This window comes from Hesperophylax consimilis, chromosome 15 (assembly GCF_061612785.1).
Source record: "Hesperophylax consimilis isolate HC1 chromosome 15, BYU_Hcon_1.0, whole genome shotgun sequence".
Classification (NCBI taxonomy): domain Eukaryota; kingdom Metazoa; phylum Arthropoda; class Insecta; order Trichoptera; family Limnephilidae; genus Hesperophylax; species Hesperophylax consimilis.
This window is the reverse complement of record NC_142850.1, coordinates 21,084,024-21,105,901: the sequence shown is the minus strand read 5'-3', so window position 1 is coordinate 21,105,901 and position 21,878 is coordinate 21,084,024. Positions and strand designations below refer to the sequence as shown.

General features: G+C 38.3%; 2 non-coding genes across 2 annotated transcripts; one reads left to right on the top strand and one right to left on the bottom strand.

The window, feature by feature from the left end:
* Positions 1-5,110: 5,110 nt before the first annotated feature.
* On the bottom strand, positions 5,111-5,194 carry TRNAL-CAG (transfer RNA leucine (anticodon CAG)). The gene has a single exon. It is a non-coding gene; the product is annotated as a tRNA-Leu (tRNA).
* Positions 5,195-6,177: 983 nt separating this feature from the next.
* TRNAV-UAC (transfer RNA valine (anticodon UAC)) lies at positions 6,178-6,250 on the top strand. Its single transcript has one exon. It is a non-coding gene; the product is annotated as a tRNA-Val (tRNA).
* Positions 6,251-21,878: the final 15,628 nt, after the last annotated feature.

The window sequence follows — 21,878 nt, the reverse complement described above, 5'->3', positions numbered from 1 at the left end:
AAATTTCCAAAACATGATTGTCCGACAGTACGACAAAGAATTCCGACATTTTTCAGCCTCATGAACTCATGGTTACATATGTTTAAAAATCTTTAATTTCACCAAAACAATAAGATAATACAGGATAACACTAATCAATAACATGAATAAGTTTATCGATATAATAAATAACATTTATACGTTGTGGAGGAAGACATATGCCAAGTATGAAGCATTGTTCAAAAAACCGAACGAATAACCTAAAAACTGATTCACTTACGTAGGTAGGTTGAATATATGTTTGTAACTCGCTAACACTATACTGGCTTATATTGTATTTTTATCACGAACAACTTTAACATGCAATATTTTCGACGGAAATGATAGTATTTCGGCAGCAAATGACAACCCGCGTGTATAAATAAACCGCACTCATTTTTTTTGAATGATTTGAAACTGTCAAACGGCAAAATTCCGTCATCTCTTTCTGTTACACGAGTCATTATGGTAGAGAGCGAGAGATCAAACCAATCCTTCTTTTCTCACCAATGAGATCTGAGCTTTTAGCCATATTATTCGTTTTCTATAAGAATTTTGAGGTGGGCGTGGCGGTTTCAAATGAGTTTCAAGGCCAAAGCTTAGTTAAATGCCCCTGGGTAAAATCAACTGTTGAAGAACGAAGGGAGTGAAGCTGACTGTGATTCGTCAATAAATCAATCTGACAGTAAATAGGCATCTCGCATTATAATATCACCATTTACTTCTTAAAAGTAAAATCTGCTTTTGAATGAATAGACATTTTTACATGGGAGCGCAAATTACTCGCCACGTTATGAACAAATTTGCGAAGTCCAAATTCGGCAAAAAAATTCGGTTTTATTTTCAGAGTCGAATATTTCGTTTAAGTATTTAGTTAAGACACTTTTATAAATGTTCATAATTTACTACCCAGCAACCAACCAGCTTTGTGTTTCGCGTCCAGACGTTTCTCGATGTGATAGTAACAACTGATTCATATTATACGATGTGAATATGCTTAAAATAAAGTAAAATAATGCTTATATATTATGGAATGTAATACGACAATTGGGTTTATTCTCTTTTTCACATCTATTTTTACAAGTTTTCATAGTACAAGTCAACATTTTGCCGTGTTATTTCGTAAAATGAACCGATGATGCCTCGACCATAGTTCGCACAAGAATGATGACATCACGTTTTCAAATTTCACTTGAGGCCATACGCGAGCACAGCCGGCTCCAATGGAACCGGTATGGGGAGTGGGGATAATACGCTTTTAATCACTTAGGGCAGGTCTACTAATATTCATATGTCTATGGTGCTGCCTGATGCCATCCATAAATAAACGCCATCCATAATGCCATCAATATATTGACATCAGTGACAGTGTTGCCAACGGATCTTGGCCTAATGTCGCCGTTTTTCAAACATTTAGTAGCCTAATGTAGCCGAATTTCAGTTGCAGTAATTCTGCCCATATATTCCCCACAAATATTCTACGTGAGCTTGATTCCCCCTTTTATTATTCGAAATCCATGGGGGGGGGGGGGGGGGGTTGTTAGAGAATTTCTGTAAAAGATAATTCCCCACAAAAATGTTACAAAGTAAGTACTCCCCACAAAATATTTGAAATCCATGGGGGGGGGGGGGGTTGTTACAGAACTTCGCTGAAAAAAAAAATTCCGCACAGCCAAAAACATTATATGATTCCCCACAACAATTTTGAAATCCATGGGGGGGGGTATTTACGGAATTCCATTTCGAAAAATTCCTCACATTTTTTCAAAATTTGAGGTAGCCTAATCGGCGACCAAGATTTTTACGTCGCCGATTCTCGTTCTGAGTAGCCTAAATGGCGATAAATCGCCTTCGTTGGCAACACTGATCAGTGATGCAATACCGCGAAAATGAAAATCGGTAGATTTGAGGCAAAAATAGTTAGGTAGGTAAATCGGCAGGGGGAGGGTGTATGTTAATAATTCGCCACAATATTTTGAAATCCTTGGAGGAGGGTTGGTTAACGAATTTCTGACAAGAATAATTCCCCACGTGTTTTCAAATCCATTGGGAGGGGAGTGGTAGCTAGAGAATCTGGGAGAAAAATAATGCCCTACAATATTTTCAAATCCGTGGGGGGTTTTGGTTTTTTTTTTACAAAAGTCAGGGATGCAGGGAGTGGCATTGTGTGTTGTTTTGCATATACACTATGAAGAGGGCTTTTGCTAAAGTCGGGTACAGTGTAATGTACAGGTAACGAGAGGAGGAGTCACTGTTTCTACAGGAATTGAGACCTGAGAAGATTCTTTTTTCGGAAGGATTCTAACTTTTATTTTTTTGGAGTACAAGAATCTGTCATTATATCTACCTCGCTAGCAATATCGTTTTCAAAATGAATAGGGTGAGGGGGGACGGGATCTGGCGGCTTCTTTCCCACTGTAAAGTCCATTAGAGCAAAAAGGAAACGATATTAAGAAAAAATAATACTTACTGAACTTGGTCAGCAATAAAGGCACTCAAAGAGGACAAAAATTATTGTTTTAACCTATTGCTCCTAACCCCCTGCTCCAAACCATCTCCGAGCTAAAAAGTATGTAAAAAGTTGATTAAAAAGTCTGTCTACATATCTGCCGATATGCAGACAGATTTTAATTATGGCATAGCACAATAGACAAGTATAGAGGAAACTTTAAAAAAAGGTGCGACCATAGACGATATAATTTTACCTCTGAACCTACCCACATTCATCACCCCAAAATATTATTTAAAAAATAAAGGTGCTTGAAATGTAAAAATGTAGTTTTTATTTCAGACAACACAAAAATAAATTTAAAAATTTATACACAAAAAACTGAAATGCTGCTGGGTTCCAGACCAATAAATTTGTTAAATTCTTCTAGACTTCAGTTATTCGTTGGTTTCATTGGTGTACTCGATGACGTAAAATTTCCCAATTTTTATCCAACTTTAAATCAGACCTTATTTTTTTTCATCTACTAATCGACCCACATCGTAAGTAACTATACTTTATGACGTAAATTTACGAAAAAAATCATTAATATTTCCATGACTGCGCTGAACCCTCCAAGAGGCGCACCGGCAGACCGACTTTTTTAAGGCTTACTAAATGTCTATTCTCACAATAATTAGTTTCACCAGTGGTTTATTTAGGGTTTTACCTGTGTACTCGGTGACGTAGGGTTTGTTATATCGGGATCCTAGGCTACATGCGCTGTATATTTTGTGAACACTGCCCCGCGTAAACTATTGTAAAATTTCATACGATAGGGTACGCTTTAAAATAATATTAAATTGTTGGTTACTACAAAATATGTTGTCTAAAAACCAGTTTACATACTAGGTATATAAAAAAATTGTCAACTCCCTCTTAAAGTTTGTATTATATCCAAACTAAATACATGAAAAACTTAAAATGAGAATAAACTAATTTTGTGGGTTACGATAATATATTCACGTAGTAATATATACAAATTGGTATATATACCAATTATATCGACCAATATTTATGATAGACCTACTCACCCACTTCATGTAGTCTAAGGGCCCGTTCCCACTTCCGTTTTCAAATCGGGGGCGGGTCCCGTTTTAAAATCGGATGCCCTAGTGGCTGTAGTGGATGTATGGAGCTGTTCACACTTGTCCGACACGATTTGAAAACGGATCCGACATTTTTTGTCGGATGGCTCGCCTACGCAGCGCGTCCGTTTTCAAATCGTGTCGGCACACGCTCGCTCATAGTGTTGTATGGAGCTGTTCACACTTGTCGTCCAGTCGTTCCGGCAGAGTCCCCGCCAAACCCCGACCCCTCCCCGCCCGCTCCCTGTCGCAAGGAAGCAGGCACGCTGCGTGCTTGTATTTGGTTATTTTGTTAAGTAAATAAATCAAAACTACAATAATGGATAAGGAAATAAATCCCGAAAATTTAATACCACTGGTCGAAGAAAGAGTATGGTAATATTTTATCTTTAACTAAATAAAAACAAAACACTTGGTGTACACAACTTTTGTACATCAAAATTTTTATTTTATTTTATTTAAGTTTACTTTTTTTTAAATTTTAAAGCTTTAATGAGATGCACGGAAGAGCGTATTAGTTAAATAAACACATAATAAAAAATATTTGAGTGTTTATTGTTTTCTTACTTTAAAATATCGATAGCCTTTCTTCAGGACAAATGCACTTTCTCAATTTTGTATTTTGATATGTTAAGCTCTCTGAAACTCATTCCAGTAGATGGTTAAAGGAAGTGATAGACATTCTCTTAAGCCATTAAGCGCCCTTGAGGTGATTTTTCATGGTGAAAACGGCGCTATATAAATAATCCATTCATTATTATTCTAAAATAATTAAAGAACTTTAGTTCATCACTTCTTAACTCACCAATTAACACTTGGAAAATTCCTACAGAAAATCATTCGGCTATGATTGGGTGTACTCAAAATTTTCTTTTCACTTTTTTCCTTCTATTTAATAAGTACCACATGATAACAAGAGCTTCATCGTCGTCCATTGCGCACCATTACTGAATAATGAGCAAATAACATGTTTTTGTTGAATCGACAATTATTTTTTTTCGTAGAGTATGGTCCGTTTTTAAAACGGATCCGTTTTTAAAACGGTAGTGTGAACAGGGCCATTGGCCGTCCGTTTTTAAAACGGGACCCGCCTCCGATTTGAAAACGGAAGTGGGAACGGGCCCTAAATATGAACACATAAATATACCACCCTCTATGAACATAAATACATTTTTACATTTAATTTACACTTCTAAAACTTATTTGAAATACATTTTTAATTTCACTAGGAACTAAGCTATATATGTATATGGATTCCTTTATGCATTAAATATGTGTTTTTATTTAGTTGATTGTTTGAAATCGATGTTTTCTTTCTATCGTGTAATGGTGTGTATTTTTTTCAAATACGCATGTAACTAAATATTTTTCTTGTCAAATATCGCTACTTTTGACTTCTTTTTAAGTAAGATAGATTTTCACAAATGTATTGAGTTTTATTAATATTCTTCGAGTTAATTTTATAAAGTTAAATCACAAACAAAAATAGGTTTTCGTATTTTCAAAAAAAAATTTTTGTCAGAAGTGGGATTCGAACCCACGCCCACAGAAGTGGACTGCGACCTGAACGCAGCGCCTTAGACCGCTCGGCCATCCTGACGACGAGCAAGACTTGCAAAAATACTGTATTCAAAATAAGGACAGTATTTATTATCCCACTGGTTGGATTGAAAGAACTCTGTTTGAAAACACTCGCGTCCAAAAGAGTACAATATTTCTAATTTTATATAACAAATCAAAACCACGATTTCCTCTGAAATCTAAGAAGGTACTTATATAACTACCTATTTAATTTAAACAATTTTATGTACCGTTTACAAAAAATTAAATACGAAATTTTACGATTTGTCCAAAGAAACGTCACTACCTCATTGACAATCTTTTCTTCGGTGTTTGGTACCATAATCAGTGGCGGTTCTGTTTACATAATAAAAATTAATTAGTTTAATCTCCATTCACTTAATTATTTGAACAAATTTAAGAACACCGATAAAAACCTCAACAATGTTTTTTAATCAACAATAATAATGCAAATAAACGTATTATGCATCCAATAATAATTTCATAATTTTCATTTATTGTTATTAAGTTTAATTTGTAGAACTCCATTTTATTTTTTTATTTTTTTATATATACAATAATATTATTATTGGGTTTATAAAAACAGTTTATATTTAAACAAGTTCTGCTGTGTAATTATTATTACGCGTGACAGCTGTTTCGCCCTCTAAAGGCATTATCAAACTGTTTTCCATTAATTTTCCATTAATTATCTCGCTTTCATCCGAGGCGCACACAAATATGACATAATATTCGAAAGCGACATCTCTGGCGAAAATCGTTTTCTAAAATTGATTAAAGAAACAAAAAAAAAAACTTCCATTTGTAGGTGCCCAATAGATGGCGGTAATGTTATTGTGACTTTTCAGTTTTTCCTTGTTGCGCTTCCGTATTTTTCTTCTTCATTTGGACAGCATGTGAGTGGTTAATTTACGGATATCATTGCTGTGTCCATCATCAGGACAGATGTGTAATTATGTAAGTTTTTTTTATTAAATGGTATATTTGCTGTTTCGGTCACTCGGTTCCGTAGTGTAGCGGTTATCACGTCTGCTTTACACGCAGAAGGTCGCCGGTTCGATCCCGGCCGGAACCATTTTTTTAGCGGCGCTTTCATTTTTAAAACTTCGTCATGTAATTTTAATTTAAAAATTTGATAATACTTAATTTATTTCTTTCGAAAGTACCTACCTATGAAACTTTTCTGCGTCGGAAAACCTTCTGAAAAGTGTCGTAATATTTAATATTTTACAAGTATGAATAAATTAACAGTGTTTCTTTAAATGCAACTTGAGCGTTTTTCAAGAGATATTTGCTCTATTTCAAACGGGTCGTGTTTTATTAAATATTTTCGTTTTTTTAATATTAGCGCGCTCCCTCTAATATTCGTATTTACATATCTCTTTTTTAAACCATCTTTGAACGCTTACTACGGAGCCTTAATGAAGGGCTTTTATAATTCCTGCGGCCACGGCACGGCAACGGCATAAAAAAACATAAAATGTTCGTTATTACGATAATGTTGAAGCCTTTTGTTAAGCTATAAGTACACCTTGTACAAGGCGCAAAACGCCGCTTGCGTATGCTTAATTGTTACATCTTGCACTAAATAATAGTGCGTACGAAATAGCTGTTGAAAATGAATCTAACGAAGTACGCACGTCTCATGACGTGCCGTGCCGTCGCCTAGTTCCCTATAAAGCCGTGACGGCATTATTCATCACTGGATTCGTAACAGATTTAATGGATTGTTTCAACAGTGATTTCATCGCGTGCTTACTAGAAACACAACATCGCCAGTTTCATCAGTGATTATTACAAGTTTCATCGAATGTTTCATCACAGGTTTCATCGCTGAATTCATCACTGGATTAATAATGCTAATAATATTTATAAATGTGCTCAGAAATGCACAAAATAATTTGCAAGGCAGATAGAAACATTACACCTTTAAATTTATACGACGAGAATGCCAACATTTTAATAAATCCCAACCAGGAATTATTAGATTCCTGGTCAAATAAAATTTTACACGCAAAACACTTTTATCTCAACCAAACGTATGTTGACAAATTGTCGTCAAACAAATGGTTGAGTATTGGAGAGTTGAGCGCAGAAATAGAAGGATTTATGCTTGCCATTCAGGATATAGTCATTAATACTAAAAATTATAGGAAGCATATAATCAAAGATACAAATAAAAGTGATGATTTATGTTGAAAATGTTTAGCTTTTCCGGAAACTATAGAACATTGGATGACGAACCTCGTGTTGGCACTGTTGGTGGACTCTCTCGCTGCAGCAGCTGGTCCAGTTTCTTCACCACCAAGGATTCTTGCTGCAGAGTCTCCATCTTCTATCTTCATGTCACCTGTTCCTGTTCTTCATTTTACTTTACTCACTTTATTTTGGTAATATTTATATTTTTTGTAATACCTGTATCAACTGTAACGCTCCCCTGAGGTAATAACTCACAAAAGCGGCGCTATAAAAATTATAATTATTATATTATAACGGGATGTTCTATATTAGCACCGTCCGAGTATACATTTAGGCCATAAGGCACAATCAAGTTTTAAAAATAATTCACCAAAGTTTGGTAATTAAACATAATTTGATTGACTGCCGTAATATAATACCATATTATTAATACGAAAAAAATTCATTTTTAAAAAACGTTTTTATATAAAACATATAATGATAAAATTATGCTAACAGACCGAACGATTGGTCATAATATACCCGATATAGTAATACATGACAAAATTAAAAAAAATAACTTATATTATTGATGTCGCTATTCCAAATTCCTGTAATATTCAAAAATCTGGTAATGAAAAAATAAGAAAATACACAGATTTAGGAAATGCGACAAAAATAATTTGGCATTCTCAGACTATACAAATATTACCATTCGTTATTTCGACTACTGGCATTATACCTAGCTCTCTCAATAAAAATTTAGGCGTATTAGATCTATCAAAAAATTTGTTTATAAAAATGCAAAAATCAGTCATTTTAAATACATGTAGGATAACGAAAATTTTTTGAAATATTTATGTTGATGGATCAGTAGGATTTATTGGCCCTGTTAGGAGTTCTACAGAGCCGAACCCTCTGATATGAAAATATCTGGAGTGGGTGAATTATTTTCCCATTTGATCTCTGGTGAGTTGACGTATTGTTCTTGTATTGTTTTGTATTTATTTTACTTATATAATGCACTTGCATAATGTTGATTGACTAGATGATCATTTGTGGAAAAGTGTGTGGAAGGGTTTAGTTTTTCCTATGAGAAAGATTTAACCCGGACATAAAATCGGATGATAATTAAAAAAAATATATATTTATACATGTATATATATTTTTAATTTACAATATTTGATATTACGCACCAAACAACATAAATTAAGGTCATGATTAGTTTCTTAGAACAGGGAACTGCCTATTTAGAAACTAATGTTGACTGATTGGCAACGGGCCATAATAAGGGGTACGTAAATTTCGTTTTTACGAAAATAGATAAAAGCGAAATCTGCATTTTATTTGCAATAAAAGCGAAATTTGAAAATGAAATACTTTCAAACCTTTTTACGTTACGTGCTTTCAAATGTTGATCAGACGCGCTAACAATTATTACAACTCTGTTCAAAACAGACAGAGACGGCACAAGTTGTTGTGTAGATGAGGAGCGAGCGTATTGCAGAATCATGTTTTGTTAGGCGCGAGTCGATTTCGCCTTAAAATTCGAGTTCAGGTTTGCTGCTTAGCTTAGAAGTAGTGTATATTGCAGAATCATGTTTTGGTAGGCGCGAGCAATTGCGCCTTTAAATTCGAGTTCAGGTTTGCTGCTTAGCTAAGAAGTAGTGCGAGCAATTGCGCCTTAAAATTCGAGTTCAGGTTTGCTGCTTAGCTGAGAAGTAGTGCGAGCAATTGCGCCTTAAAATTCGAGTTCAGGTTTGCTGCTTAGCTAAGAAGTAGTGTATATTGCAGAATCGTGTTTTGGTAGGCGCGAGCAATAATTGCGCCTTTAAATTCGAGTTCAGGTTTGCTGCTTAGCTAAGAAGTAGTGCGAGCAATTGCGCCTTAAAATTCGAGTTCAGGTTTGCTGCTTAGCTAAGAAGTAGTGTATATTGCAGAATCGTGTTTTGGTAGGCGCGAGCAATAATTGCGCCTTTAAATTCGAGTTCAGGTTTGCTGCTTAGCTAAGAAGTAGTGCGAGCAATTGCGCCTTAAAATTCGAGTTCAGGTTTGCTGCTTAGCTTAGAAGTAGTGTATATTGCAGAATCGTGTTTTGGTAGGCGCGAGAAATAATTGCGCCTTAAAATTCGAGTTCAGGTTTGCTGCTTAGCTGAGAAGTAGTGTATATTGCAGAATCATGTTTTGGTAAGCGCGAGCAATTGCGCCTTTAAATTCGAGTTCAGGTTACCTGCTTAACTAAGAAGTAGTGTAGATTGCAGAGTCATGTTTTGGTAGGCGCGAGTCGATTTCGCCTTAAAATTCGAGTTCAGGTTTGCTGCTTAGCTTAGAAGTAGTGTAGAAGATTGCAGGATCGTGTTTTTGTAGGCGCGAACAATTGCGCCTTTAAATTCGAGTTCAGGTTTGCTGCTTAGCTAAGAAGTAGTGCGAGTAATTGCGCCTCAAAATTCGAGTTCAGGTTTGCTGCTTAGCCTAGAAGTAGTGTATATTGCAGAATCGTGTTTTGGTAGGCTGTTAAGTGGGTTTGACCCAGGGTACAAATAATAATAATTGTATCAACTTTGTTCGGTAGAACGCGCCAATCTAGGTTAGAATTAATCATCTAGAATGTTTATACTCAATAATCTCAGGTGTGAAAGTTCGCAACCAAGGTCGCGTGTCAGTATCATGATAGTTTCTTTTGTTTTTAGGATGGTATCTCAATGTACATAAATAAAAGGCGGTGTATGGATTGATATTACATGTATTGTAAACCTTTTGGACATTTTGCTGATGAGCCCTAGCTCAACAGATTAACAGAATTATATAATTTTGACTTACCCCAAAGACAGACCAGTTTTTAACTATCTGTATCTACACTACGGAAGCCGAACATCGCGTTTTCTAATGCCGAACACAGCTTTTCTTGATATGAGAAGCGACGGAACGTCCCGCACACCCATTCGGCGGCTGACGTAACTCCGTAGAAGTGTGTTCCGTCTTCTGGAAAGGTGGATATACTCCTCCTGGCCACATCCATAAACTCCAGCTATCTATAAGCGCGTAGCCGTTCCTGGGGATGCTGCAACCCATACATAGGGCTCTTTCTCGGCCCGTCGAACACGTGCGATGTCGGGATTCAAACTCCAGAAATCAAAAAGAACGAAGTTCCCGCTTGACAGCCATGCATGGCACAAAATATAAATCGCGTATGATCCAATACTACGCAGGATTGACCGTTACTTTACGGATTCCCGTTCAATCGTAACGGCGGTCGCGTGGTCCGTCCGAAACAACTTCCGTCCAGCGAAATCACTATTACCCACTTCGGGAATGGTTATTTTTTGGTCACAAAAACGTTTACCGCCGTGCCCGTAAGCAAAATCGCACTCATCGGCGACAAAAAGGGAATTACATTCCGTACAATTAATTATTCAAAAACGAAAAGCACTGCGACCATCGTCTGTACAGTCCACGAACCCACACTTTGACTGTCCAGCCAAGAAGTGATTTTTGTTTCCGTCCGGTTCAGATGTTAAATTTTAAATTATGATTCGAAATTTTACAAAAACCAATACCAGCGACGATCGCCCAGTTCCTAACTAGGTTAGAGAATCGGCGAGGATAAATGTGATGATGCAGAACAAATTAATGAATAAAATATTAAAACAAAAGGAGTCTAGCCCTGCATCATAACAAGGCGCGAGCAATAATTGCGCCTTAAAATTCGAGTTCAGGTTTGCTGCTTAGCTAAGAAGTAGTGCGAGCAATTGCGCCTTAAAATTCGAGTTCAGGTTTGCTGCTTAGCTGAGAAGTAGTGTATATTGCAGAATCATGTTTTGGTAAGCGCGAGCAATTGCGCCTTTAAATTCGAGTTCAGGTTACCTGCTTAACTAAGAAGTAGTGTAGATTGCAGAGTCATGTTTTGGTAGGCGCGAGTCGATTTCGCCTTAAAATTCGAGTTCAGGTTTGCTGCTTAGCTTAGAAGTAGTGTAGATTGCAGGATCGTGTTTTTGTAGGCGCGAGCAATTGCGCCTTTAAATTCGAGTTCAGGTTTGCTGCTTAGCTAAGAAGAAGTGCGAGCAATTGCTCCTTAATATTCGAATTCAGGTTTGCTGCTTAGCTGAGAAGTAGTGTATATTGCAGAATCGTGTTTAAGTAGGCGCGAGCAATAATTGCGCCTTAAAATTCGAGTTCAGGTTTGATGCTTAGCTGAGAAGTAGTGCAAGCAATTGCGCCTTAAAATTCGAGTTCAGGTTTGCTGCTTAGCTGAGAAGTAGTGTATATTGCAGATTCGTGTTTTGGTAGGCGCGAGCAATAATTGCGCCTTTAAATTCGAGTTCAGGTTTGCTGCTTAGCTAAGAAGTAGTGTATATTGCAGAATCGTGTTTTGGTAGGCGCGAGCAATAATTGCGCCTTAAAATTCGAGTTCAGGTTTGCTGCTTAGCTGAGAAGTAGTGCAAGCAATTGCGCCTTAAAATTCGAGTTCAGGTTTGCTGCTTAGCTAAGAAGTAGTGTATATTGCAGAATCGTGTTTAAGTAGGCGCGAGCAATAATTGCGCCTTAAAATTCGAGTTCAGGTTTGCTGCTTAGCTGAGAAGTAGTGTATATTGCAGAATCATGTTTTGGTAAGCGCGAGCAATTGCGCCTTTAAATTCGAGTTCAGGTTACCTGCTTAACTAAGAAGTAGTGTAGATTGCAGAGTCATGTTTTGGTAGGCGCGAGTCGATTTCGCCTTAAAATTCGAGTTCAGGTTTGCTGCTTAGCTTAGAAGTAGTGTAGATTGCAGGATCGTGTTTTTGTAGGCGCGAGCAATTGCGCCTTTAAATTCGAGTTCAGGTTTGCTGCTTAGCTAAGAAGAAGTGCGAGCAATTGCTCCTTAATATTCGAATTCAGGTTTGCTGCTTAGCTGAGAAGTAGTGTATATTGCAGAATCGTGTTTAAGTAGGCGCGAGCAATAATTGCGCCTTAAAATTCGAGTTCAGGTTTGATGCTTAGCTGAGAAGTAGTGCAAGCAATTGCGCCTTAAAATTCGAGTTCAGGTTTGCTGCTTAGCTGAGAAGTAGTGTATATTGCAGATTCGTGTTTTGGTAGGCGCGAGCAATAATTGCGCCTTTAAATTCGAGTTCAGGTTTGCTGCTTAGCTAAGAAGTAGTGTATATTGCAGAATCGTGTTTTGGTAGGCGCGAGCAATAATTGCGCCTTAAAATTCGAGTTCAGGTTTGCTGCTTAGCTGAGAAGTAGTGCAAGCAATTGCGCCTTAAAATTCGAGTTCAGGTTTGCTGCTTAGCTAAGAAGTAGTGTATATTGCAGAATCGTGTTTAAGTAGGCGCGAGCAATAATTGCGCCTTAAAATTCGAGTTCAGGTTTGCTGCTTAGCTGAGAAGTAGTGCGAGCAATTGCGCCTTAAAATTCGAGTTCAGGTTTGCTGCTTAGCTAAGAAGTAGTGTATATTGCAGAATCGTGTTTTGGTAGGCGCAATATACACTACTTAAGAAGTAGTGTATATTGCAGAATCGTATTTTGGTAGGCGCGAGCAATTGCGCCTTAAAATTCGAGTTCAGGTTTGCTGCTTAGCTAAGAAGTAGTGTATATTGCAGAATCGTGTTTAAGTAGGCGCGAGCAATAATTGCGCCTTAAAATTCGAGTTCAGGTTTGCTGCTTAGCTGAGAAGTAGTGCGAGCAATTGCGCCTTAAAATTCGAGTTCAGGTTTGCTGCTTAGCTAAGAAGTAGTGTATATTGCAGAATCGTGTTTAAGTAGGCGCGAGCAATAATTGCGCCTTAAAATTCGAGTTCAGGTTTGCTGCTTAGATGAGAAGTAGTGCGAGCAATTGCGCCTTAAAATTCGAGTTCAGGTTTGCTGCTTAGCTAAGAAGTAGTGTATATTGCAGAATCGTATTTTGGTAGGCGCGAGCAATTTCGCCTATAAATTCGAGTTCAGGTTTGTATTAAGAAGTAGTGTATCTCTTGTCTTTCAATCAGTCACTCGCTCATGCGCGTTTGGTATAGTTGTGTTACTAACTACAATATGGAAAGTACAATTATCTGAACGAGTAAAATAGTTCAAAGAGAATGGCTTGTATTTAAGCGATACTAACATCGTAACGTGCAAATACTGCAACGTGCGTTTGGAAGGAGAGAAATTAGATACTTTGAAGAAGCATATGACTTCTGTTACTCATTTAAGAAAGAAATCTTATCCTGATCCTCTGGAATTAAAAGGCAATCCACAATAGTTGGTGCTTTTGAAGTGCAAAAGCGTGCCAAAACGGAAAAAGAGGTATTTGTGCTTGGCACTGTAAAAATGTGTTTGAAAGCAAACATTCCGTTGAATAAACTAGATAATCTAGCTGTTCGCAGTTACATGGAAAAATGTGTGCATGGCTCGGGTAACCTGCCTTCTGGAGATAATTTGAGACGTAAGTACGTACCACAGTGCGGTGTTTCGGAGAAAGATGAAGTGAAACAAAAACTAAAGGATCAGCCTGTAGTTGTGGTGGCCGACGAAACTTCTGACAAACAAGGCAGATGTGTCTTTGCAGTTTTACTTAAAACTGTCTCTTCAGAACCACAGCAGTCTTGTTTCTTAGCAAGTGTTAATTTTTTAGACACTGTCAATGCTTCAATTTGTTCTCAAGCAATAATTGATACTTTGAAAGAATACGAAATTCAATAATCTCAAGTACATGGTTTAGTGTCTGACTCTGCAAGGTACATGTTTCAACTTGCTAAAAAATACTACTGGGTGACCATGCACTGCACTTTCAATGCTGGGCGCACAAAGTGAATATTTTGGGTGACATTTTTATAAAAGAATTTAAGGAACTGAACTCTATTGTGGCCAAGACAAAGTCAGCCTTTTTGCATTGTAGAAAAATGAAAAGTTCCTATTTAAACTTTCTACGACAGCATGCTCCACAATTAACTCCAAAACTACGCCTGTTGTAACCAGGTGGAATTCTTGGTTTAAATCTCTGATTTATTTGAATGAGTATATGCAGCAAATTATCGATTTTCTTAATGAATACGAAGACGACAATTCTAGCACTATTTACCTCAAAGAATGTTTTGAAAATGACATTCTAACCAGTAAAATTCAAGTTCAACTTACATTCGTATCAGAATTCTGTCCGAAAATTATGAAACTAATTGACAATTTAGAAGGTTATAACTATTCGTTTGCACACATTTTGTGGAGTAAATTAGAAGATTTGAAGTCCTCTCAATGTGAAGGCTCTTTTGGCGAAAAAACAATGAATATTTTATCAACCGAAAATTCTATCGATCACAGCATGATGTTGAAGACAGCAGCTCAAAAGAGAAATTTTTGTTACACATGGAACCGAATCCAACAAATGAGTGCTACAAGCACATTGGCAGATTATTATCGGAAGCAGCAAATGTGCCCTCTTCTTCTGTCTATTCAAATTCCATATTGGAAAGCTTCGCAAAAATTCCAAAGTGTACCACAAGAAGAACTAATTGACGCGTACTCTCATTTTCACAGACAATTACTTCGATTGGTCGGCCAAGAAGCTCCTGTGGATGTAATGCAAATTTTAGTTACATCAAAAACTCTATACCCTGGATTTGCAAAAGCAGCTATTCAATTGCCCTATCAAAAGTGTTGATGCCGAGAGGTACTTTAGTATCTACAACATTGTCGTAACTGATCGCAGGCAAACAATGAAATGTACAAATTACAACAATGCTAGCCTTTAATTGACTTTTAACACTGTATTTTTTTTTGCGAAATAAATGCGAAATTTTCTATTTTGAGTTTTTTTAAATGCGAAATCGCGATTTTTTACTTGCGAAATTTACGTACCCCTAGCCATAATGTATTCACGCCTGTATTGCAATCAATATTTTAATATTTATTTTTTTATATTTCACTTTTTTGGAATAACTATGGAAAAACTACTGTTATAACTATGGAAAAATCGATTTTATATTTTAATTTTTAATGTTTCTCTGTGTAACCAACTCCACTGTATTGTTTTAGAATTATATAACTTTACTATTGAAAAAGTCCTCCACAACACAGGTGAACTCCTAGCGTGGAGGACAATATACTATACCAAGGCTGCCCAACCTTTTTAACAGTTGGGCCAAATTGACGATTTTGAATCACTGGCGGGCCACTGAATACCTGACGGTTCCTATTTCCATGGGGGGGGGGGGGTTGAATTTCTATAAAACATAATTCCTCAGATTTTTCGAATTCCATGGGGGGGGGGGGGTGGCTACAAGATTCCATTTCGGACGCAAAAAATACTATATCAAAACCGGTGTATTTTTGTATAAAAAGTAAGTTCAACAGGTTAGATTTTTTCGTCGCTGATTCTCAGTCTGAGTAGCCCAAATAGCGATACTTTTTCAAATTGGCGGATTGGCGGGTTTTTTGAAAATGGTTCACGCGGGCCACTTATAATTCGTTCGCGGGCCACATTATGGCCCGCGGGCCTGGGGTTGGGCAGCCTTGTACTATACCATTGTATAACAAATATATTAAAGAATAAATAAAAAATAAATAAAAATATCATTGAACATATATATTATATCCAATATACATGAATATATTATATGGCCTAATATCTAATATGTACTTTGTAATTTTTCTACATCCAATGCACAGTAATAAATAAATAAATAAAAATGAATCACAGGTTTCCTAGGCGATTTCATCGAATGTTTCATCACTAGTTTCAACGCGTGTTTCATCTCTGTTTTCATCAAATTTTCATCACATATTTCATCACTGGATATTGTTCTCAACAATTACTGAAGCGACTCCAAGTAAAAGAAGTTCGTAATTATTGAAATGAAAATCGATTTAAGTATTTAAAATATCAGTGGTGTTAAACAATTTTTAAGAATTTATGAAAAATAGTAATTCTTTCTGCTATTGTAGATGTCAATTAAATACAAAAACTTTTACTGACAGATATCAGATTCAGATATCCATTTTTGGAGACCGGTAACAAAGTGAGTAATTTTGTTCTTGATATTTTGATTGCCGTTTGTAGTGCGTGGAATATTTTAGGTGCGATGTATGAGTATTTTCTGTGTTAAAACGTGGTTTTTGTTATGGGATTTATACTTTTCCGTGGGTTGAGTAGCGTGTATGTATATTTTACCTTAACAAACCATTTTTCCAGATATGGATTAGAATTATCTTAATTTAGCGAATGTCGAGGACTGCGAGTTTCTTGAAAAATAGCTCTGATAGTTGAGAGGAAGAACATTTGCAAACGAACCATTTGAACGGTTACTAGAGGGTACATAAACTCTTCTTATGCTGCGTATAAACTGACGAAATTTTCGCGAGCTGAACCGCGACTTATGGGAAAGGAATGAAGCAACGCAAATTTGGCTCGACTCGCGTATATTTTGTCTTGTTTTTACGCACCCTAAGAGTTTTATGTCAAGGATTGACCGAAGAGAATAGACAGTGTAGTATAAATTACGGAGTCTCTTTGTTGTGGAACTAATATGGGGCTCTCAGCGTTATTGGTTACCTATAACGACATTTTTTTATTCTTTCTCTCTTTAATTAGTTACTTTATTTCATTAGACCGTTATTGGGTTTATAAAAACAGTTTATTTTTAAACAAGTTCTGCTGTGTAATTATTATTACGCGTGACAGCTGTTTTGCCCTCTGAAGGCATTATCAAACTGATAATAATAATTACGCAGCAGAACTTGTTTAAAAATAAACTGTTTTTATAAACCCAATAACAATATTATTGAATATATAAAAAATAAAATGGAGTTCTACAAATTAAACTTATTAACAATAAATTCATTAGACCGTTTTAGAATTGGGCATGAACAACCGTTATTGAGAGATAGTGGAGATGTGTCTAGATTTTGTGAGCAAGTGTGTATGATTGGTTTTAGGAAGATTTTCTGGGAGTTTAAATTTACGGATTGAAAATGTATGTATTGTGTTTTGTGAACATTTAGGGTGAGGAGGTTAGAGTATAACCATTTATAATTTTATTCGGTCCACAATTATCCTTCTCCGTTGATGTTTTTCATGTTTTACTTGTAAATATGATAACCGTGTCGTCTGCGATGGATATTATATTACCGTTAATGTCCAAATTCAATAAGGAATGTATATATTTGGAAAACAATAAATTAAATAATTAATAGAAAAAACAATAAAACTCTAAGTAACTAACCATCACGCCGTTTCCCCACAGGGAAAGGCAGAGAGAACTGACCGCCAAACAACTCGGTCTTGGCACACACTTTTTGCCTCATTCACATTCATACATTGTCTAATAAATACTTTTCTATTATTCTGACTCTTATCATGGCTTGTGTCTTCCTCGGGCTTCTGCTACCATTCAAATTTGCGTTATATATACTCCTTACAATCCTTTCTTCGCGCATTCGCTCCACATGCCCAAACCATCTAAGCGTCCATTTCTTAATCTTACTCATTACGCGTACATCAGCCTTTCACTCTTTGCGGATCTCCACTTAAATAAAACTCTAATTAAACAAAAAAATTGACTGACGCCATAAGGGAACCGACAAGATGTGCTGATGCCTTTAATAAATACTTTGCTAATCAGGCAGCCCTGACGAAATATTAAATTATCGACCTATGTATATATCTCTTGTCCCAAACGTGAGTGGTTTATTTATATATGTATTTTATTGATTATAATAAAATAATCAGTCCTAGCCAATTTAGATTTAGAGAGAAACTAGGTACCCACTCATGATGTTATTACAGAACTAACTTCGTCTATAATACTCGTACCATGCGTTGGTATTTTCATCGATTTACGCAAGATGGTATCTCACGTACTGTTATATTTGCCTTACTTTGCAGATTTAAGTGTTGGGAACTCTTTGTTAAAAAGTAAAAGGTTCTACTTATAATTGTGTTTATTTATGTTACAAATAATAGGTCTGGATTTAGCTACACTGTTCACTACCCGAGGGTTGGTAATTCTCTGGTTCGAGAAGCTTGTTCCCTGTCAATATCATCTCACATATAATTGTTACACTCTGGCGATATCTGTCGGATTCTGGAGTAAGCTTTATGACTAGCGCCATCTATCGCTTAAATACTCAACTTTATTACCATACATCACACGTACAAAACTAATTAATAAATTAAATGAAATCGGAATTATTGGTAAGGTTAGGTATTGGCTACAAAGCTATCTAACTTAAAGAGGTCAAAAACTAAAATTAAATAACACACTAAGTGAAGATGAAATTTTGAATTTTGGAATGTGTTTCTCTATCTGCACAGACACACAGCAGCGCGTGGCGGGGTAAAGATAGTATATAAGACCCCCTAGACAAATTAGTGAGAAAAAAAAATTAAACGAAAAAAGACGTTTGTAATTGGAGCCAAACCACAAATCTCTTACTTTTAAATAGGTACATCTATTTTTGTTATTTGTTTTTGGGGTGTTATGCCGTGTTGCGCTAATTCCTTCTTTAGCCAACGTTTCGGACAGCATTGCAGTGTCCATCATCAGGGCAGATGTGTATGATGGACACTGCAATGCTGTCCGAAACGTTGGATAAAGAAGGAGTTAGCGCAACACGGCATAACACCCCAAAAACAAATAACAAAAATACTTTTGGCCGTGAAAATCTTAAATCATATATAGGTACATCTATTGTATTTGAATTTTATTTTGGTTTCTATTGATGTATGAAAGAAGTGGAATCTTAGAAGTGAACTAAGACACAATGCATTCTATCGAGTTTTGGTTGCGATCACGCACACACATGCAGACATAATATACGCTTTTTTCTGCAATTCGATGACTTTACACCAGATAATATGCGCAATAAATATCGGTCCTAACCAATCGGGATTCGGCTCAGTTGTTAGCGTGGTTGGCTCCAGTCCCTGGGTAGGAAGTATCAATCCTCAGCCTAATAAAAAAGTTAAAAAAACTTTTTTTATGGATTCATTTTTTATTAATAAATGTGACAAGTTTAGTGCCAGATACATAAAGAACACGTCGTCTCGGTCAGGGCCGGACTTTCCAGGTCTGAGTGGCGGCGGCCGATTGTTCTAGCCTTGGGGTGGGGGCTGTGCCAGATACATAAAGAACACGTCGTCTCGGTCAGGGCCGGACTTTCCAGGTCTGAGAGGCGGCGGCCGATTGTTCTAGCCTTGGGGTGGGGGCTGTGCCAGATACATAAAGAACACGTCGTCTCGGTCAGGGCCGGACTTTCCAGGTCTGAGAGGCGGCGGCCGAGGGTTCTAGCCTTGGGGTGGGGGCTGTGCCAGATACATAAAGAACACGTCGTCTCGGTCAGGGCCGGACTTTCCAGGTCTGAGTGGCGGCGGCCGATTGTTCTAGCCTTGGGGTGGGGGCTGTGCCAGATACATAAAGAACACGTCGTCTCGGTCAGGGCCGGACTTTCCAGGTCTGAGAGGCGGCGGCCGATTGTTCTAGCCTTGGGGTGGGGGCTGTGCCAGATACATAAAGAACACGTCGTCTCGGTCAGGGCCGGACTTTCCAGGTCTGAGAGGCGGCGGCCGATTGTTCTAGCCTTGGGGTGGGGGCTGTGCCAGATACATAAAGAACACGTCGTCTCGGTCAGGGCCGGACTTTCCAGGTCTGAGAGGCGGCGGCCGAGGGTTCTAGCCTTGGGGTGGGGGCTGTGCCAGATACATAAAGAACACGTCGTCTCGGTCAGGGCCGGACTTTCCAGGTCTGAGAGGCGGCGGCCGATTGTTCTAGCCTTGGGGTGGGGGCTGTGCCAGATACATAAAGAACACGTCGTCTCGGTCAGGGCCGGACTTTCCAGGTCTGAGAGGCGGCGGCCGAGGGTTCTAGCCTTGGGGTGGGGGCTGTGCCAGATACATAAAGAACACGTCGTCTCGGTCAGGGCCGGACTTTCCAGGTCTGAGTGGCGGCGGCCGATTGTTCTAGCCTTGGGGTGGGGGCTGTGCCAGATACATAAAGAACACGTCGTCTCGGTCAGGGCCGGACTTTCCAGGTCTGAGAGGCGGCGGCCGATTGTTCTAGCCTTGGGGTGGGGGCTGTGCCAGATACATAAAGAACACGTCGTCTCGGTCAGGGCCGGACTTTCCAGGTCTGAGAGGCGGCGGCCGATTGTTCTACCCTTGGGGTGGGGGCTGTGCCAGATACATAAAGAACACGTCGTCTCGGTCAGGGCCGGACTTTCCAGGTCTGAGAGGCGGCGGCCGATTGTTCTAGCCTTGGGGTGGGGGCTGTGCCAGATACATAAAGAACACGTCGTCTCGGTCAGGGCCGGACTTTCCAGGTCTGAGAGGCGGCGGCCGAGGGTTCTAGCCTTGGGGTGGGGGCTGTGCCAGATACATAAAGAACACGTCGTCTCGGTCAGGGCCGGACTTCCCAGGTCTGAGAGGCGGCGGCCGAGGGTTCTAGCCTTGGGGTGGGGGCTGTGCCAGATACATAAAGAACACGTCGTCTCGGTCAGGGCCGGACTTTCCAGGTCTGAGAGGCGGCGGCCGATTGTTCTAGCCTTGGGGTGGGGGCTGTGCCAGATACATAAAGAACACGTCGTCTCGGTCAGGGCCGGACTTTCCAGGTCTGAGAGGCGGCGGCCGAGGGTTCTAGCCTTGGGGTGGGGGCTGTGCCAGATACATAAAGAACACGTCGTCTCGGTCAGGGCCGGACTTTCCAGGTCTGAGAGGCGGCGGCCGAGGGTTCTAGCCTTGGGGTGGGGGCTGTGCCAGATACATAAAGAACACGTCGTCTCGGTCAGGGCCGGACTTTCCAGGTCTGAGAGGCGGCGGCCGAGGGTTCTAGCCTTGGGGTGGGGGCTGTGGCCAAGGACCGAGTCTTATTTTATTTTTTTAACAGTAACCTCCACACAGGCATGATATGTCATCTTTGAGGATGCTATAAAAATGGTACATATTGAGGACACAGGACAGAAAGTGAGTTGTAAATGCATCTGCAGCAATACGTTCTTTGCGAAAATCATACTGGTTATTTGAAAAGATTTTATTGTCCTCGAGGTACTTGAGAAGTCTTAGTTTTTCTACTTTTTCAATTATTTTTGGAGATTGTGCTCAATAAGGATATTGTCCTGTAACTGTTTAGGGAAGATCTGTCGCCTGATTGGAATATGGGAATGTTAGGGACATGTTTCAGAGAGTTTTTGAAATATGTTGCCAGATTAAAGGCTAGTTTATAGTTTACTGGAGAGGCTTTACCATATGAATTTTTAAGTGCTTAGTAAGTTTAGTAGAGATTTTGTCTATTCCTGTTGGGTGCCTACTTTTAAATGTTGAAATGATTTCTATAATTTCTATTTCTGCAGTAGGAGTAATAAATGTCCATAACTCAGTGGGCAGGGATATTTCGTTTGCAACATTATTTCTGGCCAAGATTTGATTGGAAAGGTTAGGACCGATTGCGGGGTAAAATTAATTGAAATGGTCAGTAATCGGCCTTCAATATTAATCTTATTGATGTGTATTGTCGTTGTTTTTTATAGTAATCTTATCTGGCTACTATATTTAATCCACCAACAAAGAAGTTAACTTATATGTCC